The sequence below is a fragment of the Ambystoma mexicanum genome, chromosome 3q (genome assembly GCF_040938575.1).
Source record: "Ambystoma mexicanum isolate Mex_15411 chromosome 3q, UKY_AmexF1_1, whole genome shotgun sequence".
Lineage (NCBI taxonomy): Eukaryota > Metazoa > Chordata > Amphibia > Caudata > Ambystomatidae > Ambystoma > Ambystoma mexicanum.
Genome location: NC_090926.1, coordinates 152,496,325 through 152,514,537, shown reverse-complemented (window position 1 = coordinate 152,514,537; position 18,213 = coordinate 152,496,325). Strand labels below are relative to the sequence as shown.

Below are 18,213 nucleotides of genomic sequence, written 5' to 3'. Positions count from 1 at the left end.
GTAGTGTACTGAGAGAGGATCACGTGGGAGGAGACAAGGCACAGGGTGGCGAGGAAATCCCGTGGGATGAGACACAGTATTTGTCCTTTGAAAGGAAAAGACTTTCTGAGTTACCAAAACAGGTAATGGTGTTTTGTCATTATAATGTACCCGACATGTAAAATCTGTAACTCTGAGTACAAGTCCTGTAAAATCTGAACAATCCTTAGCAACAGAAAGATCCCTGAGGGTATTTCAGGATAAACACCCTCCTTAATCCCAAAGATATAATGTAAAGGAAGCTAGAAATGTTGCCTTGAATAAATTGCCATCCACTGTAACAGTGAATTCTAAAGGTTCAACTTTAAATTACTTTAACAGGGCATGCAAAATTTACTAGCCCACTAGCATTGGTGAGTAGTTTTTATGAAGGGCGAGTACCATTTGCATGATACTCAACATTGATGGTGAGTATGGGGATGTTAAAAACCGTATTTTCCAAGCAGGTGAACCTTGCCCATTGACCCCCTTGCTCCCCGCCCCCGCAGTCAAATAACCTTGGTGGTCCATGTATGGTTTGTATTGTTTACAGTCTATACAGTTTTCTTACGACCCCGCTGCCTGTGCTGCTAAAGGACATTCATAATGTTTTTGCTTGTTCTGTGAAACTTAATAAAAAGAGTTGATTAAAAAAAAGAAACGTATTTTCCATTTAAATGGAAAATGCAAGTTTCACTGAGCCTGCTTGGCAGAATTGCACCAAATATGAAGTGTGCTTATGGTGACATGCACCGTTTACAAAGCCCTGGTAAATATGTTGTCATTAGTCCCCTTGAGGTGAGTGTATTTCTCTTGGGTGGAGAATGTAAAATAAGGAACTCGCCCTGTGGGTCAATTGGGATTTTTTACAATTTGTAAGGCCTGCTGAAGGCAAGCAAATCTACCCTTAAAGTCAAGCAAATACCTAAAAGAATTAACTTTGTTAATAGGAACTACAGGTCCCATAATCCCATGAGTACTTGGACGAGGAAGATGACTGAAGGGGCATGCTGTAGCAAGAGTCAGGCAATTAAGCCTAATATCCCATAACTGAAGGAACCCGGGAGGCATAAAAGGCCACCTCAAGTGCAGGCGATAGGGAGGAGCTGGAACTGTGACTGGAGTACAGAAGCAGAAGGCACAGTCCTGGCAAACCAAGCAGAAGTGGGAGAACTGAAGGGACGCCGGAGCGTGGATGCAGCAGATTTCATCTATTTGTCCTGAGAGGGTCCTGTTACCCCAAACACAGAATTACAGAGGCTGCGCAGCGGAAGATGTGTAGAGCGGCTGCCTTTCCGCATGCGAGCTTGATTGGCTTGGTTGCTGTACAGGAAACGTGTTGGAGACCGAGGTGAGGAGCTGTGGGTGAGTCACAAGTCTCAGAAGTGAGAGGGGCTCCTTAATTGAGTGGCCGGGCTGGAGACACCTGAGCAGAGGAAGGGTGTGACTCCCTGTGAAGCCAGAAGCAGTAGAAGATGTGGCAAAGGTCGGGGAAGCTGTGCAACCCGCAGAACAAGGACTACAGAAGCCGGTGAGTGAACCTTGGCGTTCTGATTTCTTGCATAAGCACTGCCGGCAAACGTATCCAGTTTCCTATTCACTCATGTATAGTTAGAAGTGAGCTGAAGTTGTTCTTTCGAATCTTTAATAAGGGAACAATAGAAAAATATTGTGTATTGGGGAATTCCTTCCTTTCTACTCACGTGAAGAGCAAATGCTGCTAAAACCCATTGTTAAACCCTTTAAAGACTGTAAACCCTTTGAAGGTGTGGTTCTGTGTACCTCATTAAGAAGAGTGAACGTTACCCAAGACATTACTAAATATCTAACGTTGACAAGACCATTGTTAAGACTTTTAACCTTTGAAAACTACATCAAGAGGTACCTAATTGTGTTTTCCAAAGGAAGATTGAACTCCAACCTTTATTTCCCGTGGCATACCTTTCTTATAAAAGAAGTTAAGAAGTTAAAGAGTGCATCTACAATTGAAGAGAAAAGCAAGCATTACCCATGCCAAGAGCCTCCCCATACTTAGAGTGTAAATAACCTTTGTGAGAGCCAAAAAGCAATTGAATTATTATTGTGAACCCAATAAAAGTTCAACCTTTCCTGAGATACAAGTGTGCAAGCATTACCTAAAGCCAAGAGAGTGACTCCAAGGCTTCTGGCTAAAATTGACAGAGAGGTAAAGGCAAAGTTGGGGATGTGAAACCTTGCTGCTCATATAAAATAACGAAGTTGTCGTGGTTGTAGACAAATAAGAGAGGCAAAGAGGCTGTCCCTTTTGAAGAGATATTCAGAGGAAGAGTGCCTTGCCTGGTTGAAGGTGTTGTAGTGCCTTAACATGACTCTTGTCTATAACTGTCTTGAAATACAAAGTACAGTGGCACATGTGGTTGTCAGTAGATGTGAAATTTCAGTAGTTCTGGTCAAGTGGAATGCTATGGTGTCAAGGAGAAAATTCTCATGGTAATCTGTGGTAGAAGTGAAGTTGTTGAAGTAGAACTAACAGAGATGAGAAGTCATCCTGACAAATATACTGATTGTGAATCCTAACATGAATAGACAACACAATTCTGTTCAACAAGACTTTTGTCCCATTACAGTTCTTGAAATTAATTTCTTATTGAACTGTGTCAAGTCTTCTTGGAAACCTGGAAGTGGTAAAAAAAAGCATTGTGGCTGAGAATAACATTGATGCTGTTCTGAGAAACTGAAAAATCTTAATTTCATCGGAAGAACCTTTGTTGTTGGAACTGTGGCTGACAGATCTTTATCTAATATCGACTCTTCAAGAGCTGAACTGAGACTTTGCTACCTATGTGGATTTCCTTTTACTTTCTTTTTTTAATGAACATTAAAGCTAAATACACCTTGAATCCTGGGGAAGGGAGTTCACTCAGGTTACTAAAAGGTTATCAAGACATTGTGTCTATCACTGTTGATGTTAATTGAATTGCCATATATTTTCTTTTGTATTTGATGTTTAGTGTGAAGGCCAGTCCGCTTGTGTTCGACTGTTTCCCCTTAGTTTTATTAGGTAGGGAAACCCACAGTAGAGTAGGTAAAGTGAGGCATTTTGATAGACTTTCTACCTTAATAAAATGGCATGTTTTGAACAATTATCATACAGTTGTCCACCCCACATTGCTGACTCCTCACACATCTTAATATCAGTTTCACTGGAATACCCTGCTGCTTGACCTAAGGACTGGTACCCTGACAGGCCATTTCTTGCAGTAGGACGATTAACAGAGGCATCTTACTTCACTACCCAGTAATATGACAGTATGAGACTCACCAGTCTAATTACAAAACCCTGTGCATCAGTAGATTTGTCTTGTTGCTGCCTCAAACACCACCCCAGTAATGCCCCATCACCACAGAATGGCCCCAGACTGATTTTACCAAATAACACACACAGATGTATTGTTTACTGTTGCCCATGTAGTGAACTTCAGCAGGGAAACAAAACAGAGAAACACAAATACATAAGCCAATCAAGCAACAAAAGCTAACTTATACTTTGTGGCAACAAAATGACACAATTTTGCCAATGGTAGAAACATTGCTTACAATATATCTTATAAGATATAGGATAGGACTGCTATTCAACATCTGCATTACTCCACTCATCAACCTCATAAAAAGACACAATCTCACTTGCTACATTTACACAGATGACACACAAATCATCTGCAAAATCAACACGTAGCGTAGAACAAGACCCAACCCTTCTGAACTGCCTCACAGAAATAAAACATTGGATGAATACCAACATCCCTAAACTCAACCCGGACAAAACAGAAATCATGAACACGCCCAATGACCCGTTGAACCAACACCACATTCCATGGCCTACTGATATGGGAAATCGACCAGGACCATCCAAAGTGGTTGGAAATCTCAGAATATTAATGGACAATGACCTAACACTCAACCGCAAGTCAATGCTGTACTAGAGAAGTGCTTCGTCCACCTACACACAATCAAGTGAATACTTCAATTTTTCACCTTTCCACATAGAACACTCACCATCATTTCTCTCATCATGTCAAGAATAGACATCATGTCAAGAATAGACTACCCCAACAACATCTATCTCGGTAACAGACTACCTTACAAAAAAACTACAACGAATACAGAATGCAGAAGAAAGAATACTCCTCAGACTCCCTAAGAGGGGACACATCACCGCAGCACTGGCAACCCTGCAACTGGTTAGCGGCCAAAAACACATTTTCTTTAAAACACTCTGCATAACACACAGAGAAATCCACAGAGTAGGATTCATACAGGGAAAAATGTCCATCTACAACCAAACCGAACACTAAGATCCAGCAATGACATTCGCCTCGAACCTAAACAATACTCAAAGTGGCACTTTGGTAGAACAGTGTTCTCCCGTATCGTGGCAAAACTTTGGAACTCGCTCCCAAAGGAAATACGAACACCAGAAGATCACCTAAAGTACAAAAAATTGCTAAAATCATGTCTCTATAACGCATCATGTTAAACAGGAAGCATCATGGAATGGAAACTGCCGGCACATAACAATAGAAACACCAAAAACAACTGAAACATGATGCACCAAACATGGCTACCCAATGAAACAAAGCATTCTACCGCAAATCACCATAGAATAATATGAACTCGACAGATCAATATAAACATGGCACAAAAGGACAAGGATTGTCCAATAACCCTACTAAAAACTCTCCAATATCATGCATACTCCTCCTCAAACACTGAACAACACACACTAATACCTCTACTGCAGCACAAATCTAAAACCACCAAACTGCACACACTTCGCAACACCCAACAGGAAACTAAACCAATTACACACAACTCATTGCATACACACTTATACACCAAGCACCCCTTACGTCTGCCAATTAAAAACAAACAAGCACACAGTGGCTCCCTATCAAAGCTCGAGTGGACTTTAAAACATTATCTATCGTGCACCGATGTATCTACAAGGAGGCACCCCTCTACCTCAACAATTGTATTACTCAAAACATCACTGTGCGCACGCTAAGATCCAGCTTCAGCATTTTGTTGGTTACCCCCCGCTTCAGGAATATTCTTGTTGCTAATGCGCCTTCTTGCCTATTTACTGTATCAAATGCTGTGACACTCCTGGGTCTAAGCGTTACAAAAATATGAAAAATAAATAAACAGTGACCGTTTTTTCTTAACTGAAGCTATCAACAGCACATCAAAGCTCTCTTGCGGTTTTCCCTCTCAATCCCATTAACTAAGCCCTCCCAGCCCTCCTTCCTTTTCAGATCCACCAGAGCACCTGGAGACCATGTAAATGGAAGTGATGCACAGTATAACTCACAATAACATAACATATGCTTATCTCCTACAAATGGTCTGACCTTCAAAATGATAATCATGGACGTTTTCAATTTCCAATCAAAAATAATTATCTGACGTCCACCTCTGACATCCTTTCACTTGGAAATATCGTCTTAGAATGATTGGCCCTCAGCCAACTACTACAACAATCTATTATAAGCATTGCAAAATTAATGACACAATAGCTTAAGTCCAGTCTTCAAAAGCTAAAAGCGTACCTTATTTTGAGAATATACTGACTGGGGTTCCAGAGGCCTGGACATTGACAGCCCTTACATAACTATCTGAGATCGTGGTCAGAATGGCACCCACTCCATGCCACCGACTCCCATGCACACTCTTGTGTTTGTATTCCTCTTATGAGGGGTTCCCCATGTACCCTACTTTTCCCGGTCCCCTTCCCTTCCCCTCTCCTGCAGTATTTCCTGCTTCAATCCCTCCCGTTCCACTTGCATGCACATACGATGACGGTTCATCGTATGATTCGCCGGCATCCTTATGACAGCCATTTGCACACCAATGTTCTACAGACGGCCTGCGGACCTGTAACGATAATCTGTTCTGTAGTACAGGGCGATATCTGTGGCCGAGGTGGACTTGGACTACAGATCAAAAGGTTCAGGAACACAAAACTACTTCTAAACATCAACAAACAAAGGCAATATGTTTTGACATCTAGATAAAAAAATGGAATACCATTGAGTTATAGAGTGAGTGAGAATAATAAAAACCTGTTTTCAGAGGCAAGAAAGGATTCAGTTTGTGCTGTGTGTTATTGTCGCATATGGCACACATTCCACTGTAATCCCCTGGGGCTGTTCAAGGTTTTCATTAATAATGTGTGGGCCCTCTGCCCGTCCCTCTCTCTTTCGTCTACCATTAGGTTCCCCCCAACCTCAGGCATCCCTAGTATCTTCTTAGTGCTACTGATTAGTAACACCTACTTTCTAATTCCTCACTTAGGCTAAAGATGGTCTCCCTAAGGGGATGGCTCTTTAAACTCACATAGGGGCTTCTTACCTGTCCCTACTCGATCCAGTTGTTAGTGTTCTAAGGGGTTTTAGGATAAGTGCCATACACTTACTCAGCTGGACTCCTCCCACCAGTCCTCCACCATTCAGATATGTCCTTCCTCCTGTTCTCCCCTCCACCCACTGGTGATAATTCTGGTGCCTCTTCACTTTACTACTCCCCTCTGCTCCTACTGCTACTACTCTCCTCCACCTCCACTGTCCTCCATTCTCACTACTACTCTCCTCCTCCCACTATCCACTACTACAAACTTGATATCAATCTTTTAATCCATTGTCACTAAAAATCATTATCAATCATGCATTGGCTTTCAGAAATAAAGAAAATTAACCCAGCTATTTGCTATTGTTCATTTAAAAAATGTCAGCTTGCTGTATCTGGGTGCAAAATTATTATATACATTGGGCATTTAAAAGCAAACTTCTGCTGCTAAGAAGAATTGCTGCTAAAACAAAATATATTTTACAATCTATTTGAATAATCTGATTAAGGGTGCAGGATAGTCTGTGCTATTTTGTGTAGTGTGCACACGGATGCTAAATCCTCTCTCTTTTAGATGCAGAAATCCTTTAAATAAAAATCCCTGTTATGAGATTCTAGAACTGTCAGCTCCAGAGATGCCAGTTTGAGAGTTGTGCTCCCGTGCCCTGTAACTGTAAATGAAGACTCACTCTGCTAATACAATGCCTGACCAAGGCACTACTGAACCATCACAACCGGCAAAGAGGCAGAAAGTTTGGGAGGAGGTATCTGAAAGAGAAGACAAACTGCTGGACCTCCTAACCAAGGTGATACTGGATATAACAGAAATCAAGACCAAGCTGTTCAATACTGGGGAGAAATATGTGGAACTGACCTCCAACATAGACACGGCAGAAACTCACTTACCATCAGTAGATGAAAAGGTCCTAAGGATGGCTGATGAGATAAAAAAAATCTTCAAAGCCAGAATGAAAAATTAACTTTCAAGCTGTCTGAACAGAAAAAATGTCAAGAAGAAACAACATCAGGATCGCTGGCTTGCCTGAAAATGTAGCGAGGGGAAAACCCATTGACTTTTTGGAGATGACCCTAATTTCTCTGCTTAAATTGGAACCAAAAATTATGCTGGAAATGGAGAGTGCGCACAGAAGCCTGGGCTGAAAACCTCCACTGGGCCAAAGACCTAGGCACTTCGTTGTGAAATTCCTGAGATTCCCCATTAAGGAAATGCTTCTGAAAAACAGTCGGGAAATTGGGGATCTATCCTGGAACGGCCAGTTTTATGATTTTTGGTGACTTAAGCAGGGATGTTCTGGAAAGGAAAAAAGCTTTTAATATGGCAAAGGAAAGGGCAAGATACAAAAATCTCAAATAGTACATGGTGTATCCGGCTATATTTCGTGTGGTTTTCGATGGCCAATTACACTTATTCACTGACCACAGAAGTGCAGAGGCTTTGCTAACTGATTTAGAATTAGAGCCCATGGAGGAAAGCGCTGGAGCAACGCAAAGTAGCTTGCAGACAAAGAAGAAAAGATAAAAGCAGTTTACACCTAGATCTGAATACATGATGCCATACTTAATCTGAAACTTTATTTCATGTGCTTTTTGGATATACAGTTACCTAAAATTCCAAATTAACTTTTCTTTTTTACATTTCCGCTGCCCGAGATACCGTTAGGGCAGTTTCTTTGTTGTTTACTTTTGTTTCGTGGTCGATGGCTGCACGGTACAAGCCTTCGAGTAAGGCACTCTATTGCCAAGAAGTCACGTTACTTTGACTCACTCCACAGAGAATCCTACACGACGCTTTTCCTATCTGCTCGGAACGCACTGTCATGGGCGATATGCACCTCCGACTTACTGCAATGGTAAGCGGAAATGATCAAAACTTGAAATAACCATGCCAACACGTCTGGCTCCATGGTCCGGCACGAAGGTGCGGCTTCCCCTCATCGGAAAAAAGGGGCCATACATTAAGAGGATTCCATGCAGGATTTGTTCCTGTTTGACACACAACATTTTGTCATAAATGACTAGTAATACTCTGGATATTTGTTCCTGGTTTTACACATCTACGCTTTGTCTTTCGGATTACCTTGCTATGTTTTTATAATTCAATGACTACTTCTTGTGTACTCTTGTAGCAATTAGTAATACTGATTCTGAATGTAATTCACTTGTGAGGGGTGCACATGAGGAAAGGAATCACTGAACAATGATGGGGGTACGTCTGCGGTACACACTGGCAAAAGGAGTTGTGGGAGTATTGTTATCCCCTGGGTCTGGAAGACAGGTAATGAGATGTATATGTTCGGCGATTTTAATGGACTTCATGGATTTTATCTAGATTACAAGTAATGGCTCATTAGTTAACATATGCCCCCTTAAATACTATATTTTGTGTACATTGCTTGGAAGATAATATGTGTACTCGTTCAGATCTATCTTCACTTCAATGTTGTGCCCTTTTCCTCTTCGCTATGCTCTACAATTGGTGCTGTCCATAATTTAAAGGGTGCCTCATTGCGAGTTGGGCCTAATCAGGCCTTGATCTATTGGCTACTGAATAGAGGGGAAGCGGGGGGAAGGAGTCGGATAATAACTATACTATTCGTTGATAGGGCTGGTGCTTCTGGAAGAATGGTTCTGAATGATTGGAGTTCTGTAATATCAGTTCTATTCATCGGTCTGCTCTTTTGTGGGCCAGGTCTGCTCTTTTGTGGGTCATTTCGCTAAGTGGACTTATTTTAGTTTCATGTTATTATGTGTTGTTTGTTAGTGTTGTGTGTGGGGGATTGCGTGGGCATTGTGTGCATAATGTGTGTCTTCAATTATTTATCAGAGTGCATATGGATACTGAGCACCCCAACCGATACATTTCTGTATATAAGCAACTTCTGTGTCTCTGGCCTATAACAATAGCTCTGTTTGATAAAAACAGGATAGGGTGGTATGAATTGATGGATAGGATGACATTTCGCACATGGAATGTTAAGGGGCTGAACTGCCCACATTAAAAGGAAAAAGGTTCTGTCACGAATATGGCGAGCTAGAGCTGACATCGCTTTCTTACAAGAGACTCACTTACTAGATAAGTCAAAACACATTCTAAAGAATGCCAGATACAGTAAAATATGTTTGAACTGCTATACCTTGAAATCCAGGGGAGTGGGAATTTTGTTCTGGACTGTGCGTAAAAAGGGACTTGTCTACAAAGGTTTGGGAGTTTCTGTGGAGAAAGTAGTGTTTGATGATGAGGGCAGGGTCGAGGGGAGTCTGTTCATGATTGGATCTATTTACGGACCTTGCTCAATAGGTGGATCGTTTTTTATTACTCTTTCCTCCTTGTTACATGAAATGCATGGAAAATTCATTATTTTAGGGGGTGATTTCAATTGTGTCCTGGATTCTAAATGGGATGCAATGGGAGGTAGCAAGGAATTTGGCAGACTATTGCATACATTTGACTTAGTGGATTCCTGGAGAAATTTGAATCCTGGAACAAGGCAATATACTTTGTTTTCACCCATACATAACTCTTCTTTGAGAATTTATTATTTTATTGTTTCTGATAAGCTAGTCGAAAGGACGGATAGCTTAGAAATATTAGAGAGGGGATTATCGGACCATTCAATGATTAAACTAGAAATGACCCTGGGTGGCTCTAGGATGTCCTTCAACAGGGGTCAATTGAAATCCTTCATATGAGAGGATCAGGAGGTTCTGAAACATAGGGAAAAGTTTATAAAATTGTTCTTTGAGGAAAATATAGGCTCTGCAAATTTACTAGTGGTGTGGGGCAGTTTTAAGGCTACTGTACGGGGCAAACTAATGAACATGACGTCAGATGCGAGAAAGTCGGGTATTAGCGAACTGAAGCATTTTGGTGAGTTGCAACATAGATACCAAACTAGCAGGAAATTAGAGGATAGGATACAAATGGGTAGGGCAAAAGAGGCACTGAAATCTGTGAGAGATATACCAACAGAGAAAGGGATGTTCTACATTAAACAGAAATACTGGGAAGAGGGGGCTGAAGGTGGACGACTACTGACTAACAAGCTTAAAGGCATGGTTGAAAGGTTGTATGTTCACAGGATTGAAGATGGCCTCAGTGGTGTAGCAGTAAGAAAGACTGATATTTGTGAACACTTGCACAGCTTTTATGAGTCCCTATATGCTAAAGATGTTTTAAAGGCAGAGAATGACCTTGAAGAATTCTTTGGGAAAATTGGGCTTCCAAAATTCACTGATGACAATGCAGCAACTTTAGATCAACAAATTAACGTGAAAGAAATCTTGCTTGCCGTTAGTCAGCTGAACACGGGTAAATCTCCAGGTTCTGATGGACTGACAGTTGAATTGTATAGGGCTTTTGGCCCCTATTTTGCACCAATCTTATGTGAGCTGTATAATTGCTTCATAACGAAGGGATCATTGTGTGAATCTATGAAGGAGGCAATTATTACATTAATACCAGGCAAAGATCACTAAAAGTGTAGTAATTATAGGCCGATCTCGTTACTCAATGAAGATGTACAAATCTGCACTAGGGTATTAACTAATAGATTGCATAAATGCATTGGTAGTTTGCTATCCGAGTCTCAAGTTGGGTACATGCGTGGGAGGCATGGCTATGATAATGTCAGGACCGTTCTTGACATCATGGCGCTCTCCAAAAATGAAGTGGAAAAATTGATTCTGATTTTTATGGATGCAGAAAAAGCATTTGACCGGGAAAATTGGAAATTCTTAGACTTTACACTGATTAACATGGGCTTCAGAGTTACCTTTCTGAAACGATTGGTGCTTTACACTCGTCAATTACTGCAAGGGTTTGGGTGAATGGAGAAGTCCTTTCAACTAACTAGAGGTACAAGACACGGGTGCCCACTTTTGCTGTTCCTTTTCAATTTAGCACTAGAGCATTTGGTGGCTTATATTAGACAGGAACCAAGCCGTCATGGTCTACGGGTAGGCGGGGAAGTAATCTAGGTTCTATGTTACGCAGATGACATGACTGTGATATTGGCAAACATGAATTATGGGAGAGAGCGGTTAAAGGACATATTTGAAGAGGTTGGTCTTTTGTCAGGCCACAAGATTAACTGGAGCCAATCAGTAATCTTTCCGGTTGGATCGCGATGTTCACATAGAGACTTGGGGCCTCATTGCGAGGTGGGCGGTAAGGGGTTAATGGCACCGGTAAAGGTGCCAGAGCCGTTAACCCCTTACTGGCATATTACGAGGTCCACTCGCGGGACCCGCTCAGGACACCTGGTTTTACCAGACGTCCTTAGCAGGTCCCGCGAGCGGGCCAGCATGCTAACAACGGGCCCATCATTAACACGCCCCATTCCCAGTGAGCCCTAAGGGGGCTCAAATGGGACTGGGGATGGTCCGGGTCTCCGGGCTCTCCAAGGTCGGAATGGCCCGGTATTTCCCCATTCAGGGAACCCGGACAAGGGTTTGGAGGCAGCCATGCCCTTATTAAGGGCATGGCTGCCTCCAAACTCGTAATTAGGCCCTTGGTCTCATGGAATTGCCAATGGGTGGATATGAGGGTAAGGTACTTGGGAATCCATTTGGTTCCGGATTTTTAATTTTTTTTACTACAACGTAGATAAATTGATAGAAACAATTGAGAAGGACGTGTGTAAATGGAACCGATTGTTGCTTAATATCTGGCCGAAAGTAAACGTGGTCATCAAAATTGTGTTATTGCCTAAGGTTCTTTATGTCATTCAGACACTTCCTTTGAAGTTTACTAAAAAGACACTTAAACACATAGAGAAAGCGTTCCAGTCCTTTTTATTGGGGTGAATAAAAAACTGAGGATACCACGGTATATTTTGGTTCACTCAGTGCATGAAGGAGGATTTGGGCACCCTAACCTGAAGAGTTATCACAGGGGGTCGCTAGTGAAAAAATCTGCTCTTTATACCACTGAGAGAGTTGATTCAATACCGCTTTAGCTATCCATTGAAAGAGAGAGGTATATACCATACAAACTAGATGGAGAATATTCAATGGTGAAAATGCCTAAATTGGCGATAAAACTACCCACTATCAAGGCGACTAGGGAGGCACTTGCTTCATGGCTAATTGGTTGTGGTGACAACATACTGATTCACTATGCAGCCTCTTTATGGAATAACCCTCGGCTGTAGACACAGAATAAGGTTCTGTGCTGGCAAAGCTGAGTAAAGAAGGGAATCTTAAAAATCAGCGATGTTTGGAGGGATGGACAAAAGTGCCTTTTCGTAGACTGCGATAAGACTTTGGCCTGGGTCAGCGCAAATTTAGAAGGTATGAAGAATTGAGTGAACTCATATCACACAGGAAATATATGTTAGACGTTCCAATAAGAACAAATCCATTGGCTTGTAACCTGTTTGATTCACTTCCACGCATGGATTCAACTTTCATGAAAATTATGCCTTTGGATTCTTCCTATGCTGCTTCCTGGGAGAGGTTACAACATGCTTGGTCGGAGGAATTGGGGAGGGTAATAACCGCTAAGGAATGGGATTATTTGTCACAAGTGGGTATCAAATCTAAGATGGACTTGAATCAGTGATTCATTCATCAGAAGATTATGTTCAGTTTATATTGGACCCCGGAGCGGATGTTTAAGTTGGATATGACGAATGATGAGTCTTGTTGGGGCTGTGGTCAAAGGGGTGGCACATTGTGACATATGCTGTGGAAGTGTTCTAGAGTGACTGACTTCTGGAGAGAGGTTCTTGACAGATTGGATATGATCCTGAGAACAACAATTCCTAGATCAGAGTGTGCTGTGATTCTGCTTGCAAAAAGAAGTCATGGTGCTTGGATTGATAAGACGCTGGTTATGGCCACCAAACAGATAGTTTGTGTTTGAAAAACAAGGAAGAAAATTTCGATCGATAGCTGGCTGTTGGATTTGCAGACATTGGGGAGCTATGAGAAATGCATGATGCGTAAACAGAGACGCAAAGGAAAGTGTTTGGAAATGTGGGGCACATTTAACAAGCTTTATGGTTGAAGACGGTTTCGAATGAGGTTGGGACTTAACAGTGTGACGGATTTATCTGGTATAAGACTAGTCTGTATTTATTGTGTGTGTGTGTGTGTATGATTGTGTGTTGTGTGGTGTGATAGATGTTTGTCTTTTATTTTTTATTTTCAGACTCTGTCTAAAATAAAGGCATAGGCTTGATAGTTTTTGTTGGTCATGTACCAAGCATTGTTGGGATAGTGAAAGACCAAGTCCTTTTACTTAACACTTACGAGGCTGTCACTCGATTCCCTGTAAAATTGACTTATTGTTTTTCAAGCCTGTGTTGATATTTTGTTTACTGTTAACATTTAAACATGGCAAATAAAGTTTATTTTAAAAAAAGGAAAAAATCACTGCTATGACAAGCTGTTTCAACACAACAAACTTTCCTGCAGCTTTTCAAATCCACAATCCAGCCTGTGTCACACAAGCACAATTTTGAGTGCTTCTTCTTTGATGGAACCTGTTCTTTTTAGACTCAAGCAAAACTTCAAGCCTCGCAAAGGCCCCTAAATCACCTTCAAGACAAAAACAGAATCCATAACACTAAGCTCATCAACCTAATTCCTCTAACTCGATTACCAGGAAAATAAATTACAATTCCCAGTCCCTTGTTTCTTTGCAAATGGAAATTATATTACTTAATGCACGTTTTAGCACTTCCTTGCTGCAAAAATGGCTTAGCATTGCATACTAAGTGTGCTGGCTTGAAGTCAACTCGAACCTGCATCTAGACATTCCGTCAGTAGCCATTTGGTATTCAGTCTTCTACTTCCATCTTCTGCACAACCAAGTTTGTCTCACCTGCCAGGTGTCGCAAGATTTTGTTGTCTTGAGCTGTGTCCTGTCTGAAACCTCCAGCGACTTGTATGTCTTAGTGACTTACCTGTAACTGTATTTCTCCAGCATTGGTATCTTTCATAGATTCACATGCTCGAATATTCCCTGTCGTCAGACTGGGAATCCTCTGTGATAAATAATTATTCATTTCTTTTTTAAATATACACACATTGCTACCTTGCAGTGCATGTACATAGCCCATTATAGTTGATGAGCCATTCTATTGTGTAGTCCCTCCACCTCACTTTGGTCCTTTATGGCCCCAACCAATTAGGTGGCAGGGCTTAAGCTCCACCCCCGGCAGCCATCTTCAGATTTTGAACAGTAGATACTACAGTATGATGGATGCCGAGCATAGGAGCAGTCTCTAAGGGGAGGCGGGCGGGCGCATGTGAATCTATGAAATATACTAATGCTGGAGAAATACAGTTACAGGTAAGTAACTAAGACCTCTCCAGCATTGGATCTTACATAGATTCAGATGCTTGAATAGAATACCAAGCAGTTAAAACATGCCACCATTATATACAGAAAAAGCATATTTCTGATCAAACCTTTATCATGCAGCAACATAACTGTTACATACTTCGGGAAAGGTGGGAAAGGAGGCTGGTCCTACCTTATGCAAATAGATGGCGGAGCACTGCCTGTCCAACTGCAGTTTGTTTGTTGGTGTCTTCAGCCAGGCAGTAGTGTTTCGCAAAGGTGTGCAGAGTGCTCCAAGTGGCGGCTCTGCATATGTCGTTCAAGGCCACCCCTGCCTGGAATGCTGTTGACGTCGCCCTTCCTCTGATGGAATGTGCAGCAGGTGGTCTAATTAGAGGGTCGCCTTTCATCTGATGCCAGTGGGTGATGCAGGACGATACCCAATGCGCCAGACTTTGTTTAGAGATATGTTGACCTTTGGTATGGCCAGAGAAGGCAAGGAACAGTCGGTTTGAGGAACGGAACTCCTTGGTTCTCTGCAAGTAAAACTTCAATACTCTAGTAACGTCTACAGAATGTAATGTTCTTTCCGCTTCAGAAGCGTGATTCTGGAAAAAGGTTGGTAAATTAATGCGCTCAGTAAGTGTCATCTCCGAGAGCACCTTGGGAAGGAATTTAGGATGTGGCCTTAAAATAACACGGTCCTTCTGGAAAAAAGTAAACGGAGGCTCAGAAGACAAAGCTTGTAACTCATTGATCCTTCTGGCTGACGTGATGGCTATCAGAAAATCTGTTTTTCAGGATAAGAATTTAACTTTGCATCTGTGTATGGGTTCGAAGGGAGGTTGCATGAGGGCTGTCAAGACGGTGTTGAGGCTCCAGCTCGGGATTGGCGAGGGCTTAGGAGGATAAGTACGCATCAGCCCTTTCAGGAAGACTTTAACCGCCGGTAAAGAAAGCAATGATTGCATCTCTGGGGTTGTTGTGTACGCCGCTATGGCTGACAGATGGACCTTGATGGAGGAAAATGAGAGCCCTGACTTAGCTAGGTCCAACAAATAGGGTATAACCTGATCAACCGAGACCGTGAGAGGATTGATGGCAGATCTCTCGCACCATCTGGAAAACCGGGTCCATTTCCTGGTGTAGGTAGCTTGTGTCGACAGGGCTCTAGCGGCCCTGATGATATCCCAACATTCTGATGGTAGCTTCAGGTTCATCAGTTTGCGCTGCTCAGGAACCATGCCTTGAGAGAAAGGCTCCTCGGGTCGTGGTGGAGGACCTTGCAGTTCTATTGTGTCAACAGATATTGATGCATCTTGAGGCGAATCGGGGGCCGACGGGGTAGATGCTTCAGCGTCGAGTACCAGACTTGCCGCGCCCAATCCGCTGAAATTAGGATCATAGAACAATCCTGTTCTTTCACCCTGCGAAGTACCCTCGCCATGAGGGGATGGGGGGGAAGGCATAGATCCCGTCCAATCCACTGAAACGCGTCCGTCACCCAGTGATTGATACTCCGGGTACCTCGAGGCAAACCTCTTGCCCTTCTTCTTGTCCCTGGTGGCAAAATGGTCGATATGCGGATGGCCCCATAAGGCAAAAATCCATTGGGTTTCCTTTCCATCCAGCTCCCACTCGTGGGAGGACGTGTATTCTCTGCTTAGTCTGTCCGCTAGGACATTGTCCATTCCCGGAAGATGCTCTGCCTTGATTTGCACCCTGCGGTGTAAGGCCCATGCCCATAGCTGTTGGGCTTCTTGTGATAGTACTTGTGACCTCGTACCTCCCTGCTTGTTTGTGTAGTGCATGGAGGTTGTGTTGTCTGTCTGGACTGTAAGTACCTGTCCCGCTATCACCGGTAGGAAAGCCTTCGGCGCCAACCTTATGGCTCTGAACTCTAACACAATGATGTGAAGCTGGGATTCTTGTATCGACCAAGTGCCCTTGGTTTGAAGGTACGCCAGGTGAGCGCCCCAGCTTCATAAGAATGCGTCCGTCCTCAGCAGAAGGGTCGATGTCGGTGTTTGAAATGGCATCCCCTGCAGAAGATTCCTCAGATCATTCCACCATCGAAGAGCTTTGTGTAACGTCGATGGAATCTGGACAATGTCCTCCCAGCATCTGAGAGCTTGTTTCCATTGGTGGTCCAGGGCCTCCTGAACTGGTCTCATGTGCAGCCTGCAGTTTGGTAAGAGAAATATGCACAATGACATCATGCCCAGAAGGGATTTGTAAGAGCGTACAGATGTTGTCTCTTTCGCCAGGAAGCTTGATGTTGAGCGTAGAATCGCTGCTACTCTTTCCTTCGATTGCCTCACCATGGGAATGCTGGTACCGAGCTCAGCTCCCAGGAAGAGAGATGTTTTGCTGGGAACGGGGTGTGTTGTTTATGGAAAAACCTAACTCTTTTAGGAGGTTGATAGTCCTAGACACTGCTGAGCGAGCCCTTGCGGCGGAACTTGCTTTTATCAGCCAATCATTCCGGTATGGAAAGAGTTCCATACCTGCCCTCCTGAGACTCCGCAGCTACAGGCGCCAAGCCTTTTGTGAAAACTCTCAGTGCCGATTTTAGCCCGAATGGGAGCACTTGAAATTGAAAATGAAACTCTCCCACCGTGAACCTGAGGAACTGTCTGTGTGCTGAATGTATCGGTATATGGAAGTATGCGTCCTCCAAGTCTAAAGTGGCCAAGAAGTTGTGCTTGTTTAACCAAGGTAGCACCCTTGTAAAGCCACCATCTTGAATGTTATGCGTTTGATACATTTTTTGAGTGCCCTCAGATCCAAGATGGGTCTCCATTGACCGTTTTTCTTTCTGATGAGGAAGAAGCGGGAGTAGAAACCCTTTCCCCTCTGAGAGTACGGCACTGGTTCTACCCCTGCCTTCTGGAGTAGCTTTTGTACTTCGGACATAACCTGCCTTAACATATGCACCCTGCGCGAAGTTGGAGGCAGGGAAGGAGGTTGGTCTAGAAATTCTGAGGTGTGACTCTTTCGGATCACCTGCAACACCCATTTGTCCGATGTAATTGCCATGGGTGCTGGCTCCTGGAGGCAATGGCACAGGTATAGGTGGAGCGGCCATTAACTATCCCATCACATCTGCCTTCCATCACATGGGGACGGTCTAGTCTTTTTTACGGCTCGGTTCGATGTGCGGGATGCCGGGAAGCATTTAGCGCCTTCGCTTCCGGCATTCCGCACGTTGCAACATCAGAGTTTTCGCTTGTCGATTGTTCCTGTGCTTTGTTACAGTGCTACCGCTCCCTTTTGTGCCATTTGCACTCTTGGTGCTACCTCCTTTCTGTTAAGCTGCTTTCGGTAGCTCTCCTTCTCTTTCCGGGTGTGTGCGACTTTCTTCCCCGACCTCCGCACGACACTTGCTTCTGTTCTACCTTTACCTTTTTTTCTACCTTCCTCCGTCTTCGGAAGCTGCTTGCGCGGCTCTTCCGAGCCTCCTGTTCCGTTTTCGCATTTCCTTTCAGCTGTCTGCCTTT

The 18,213-nt window shown here is 43.1% G+C and overlaps 1 long non-coding RNA gene across 1 annotated transcript in view; it reads right to left on the bottom strand.

The window, feature by feature from the left end:
• The window catches only part of LOC138582253 (uncharacterized), a 291,488-nt gene that overhangs the window by 245,758 nt on the left and 27,517 nt on the right, over nt 1-18,213 (bottom strand). The window lies entirely within an intron of this gene.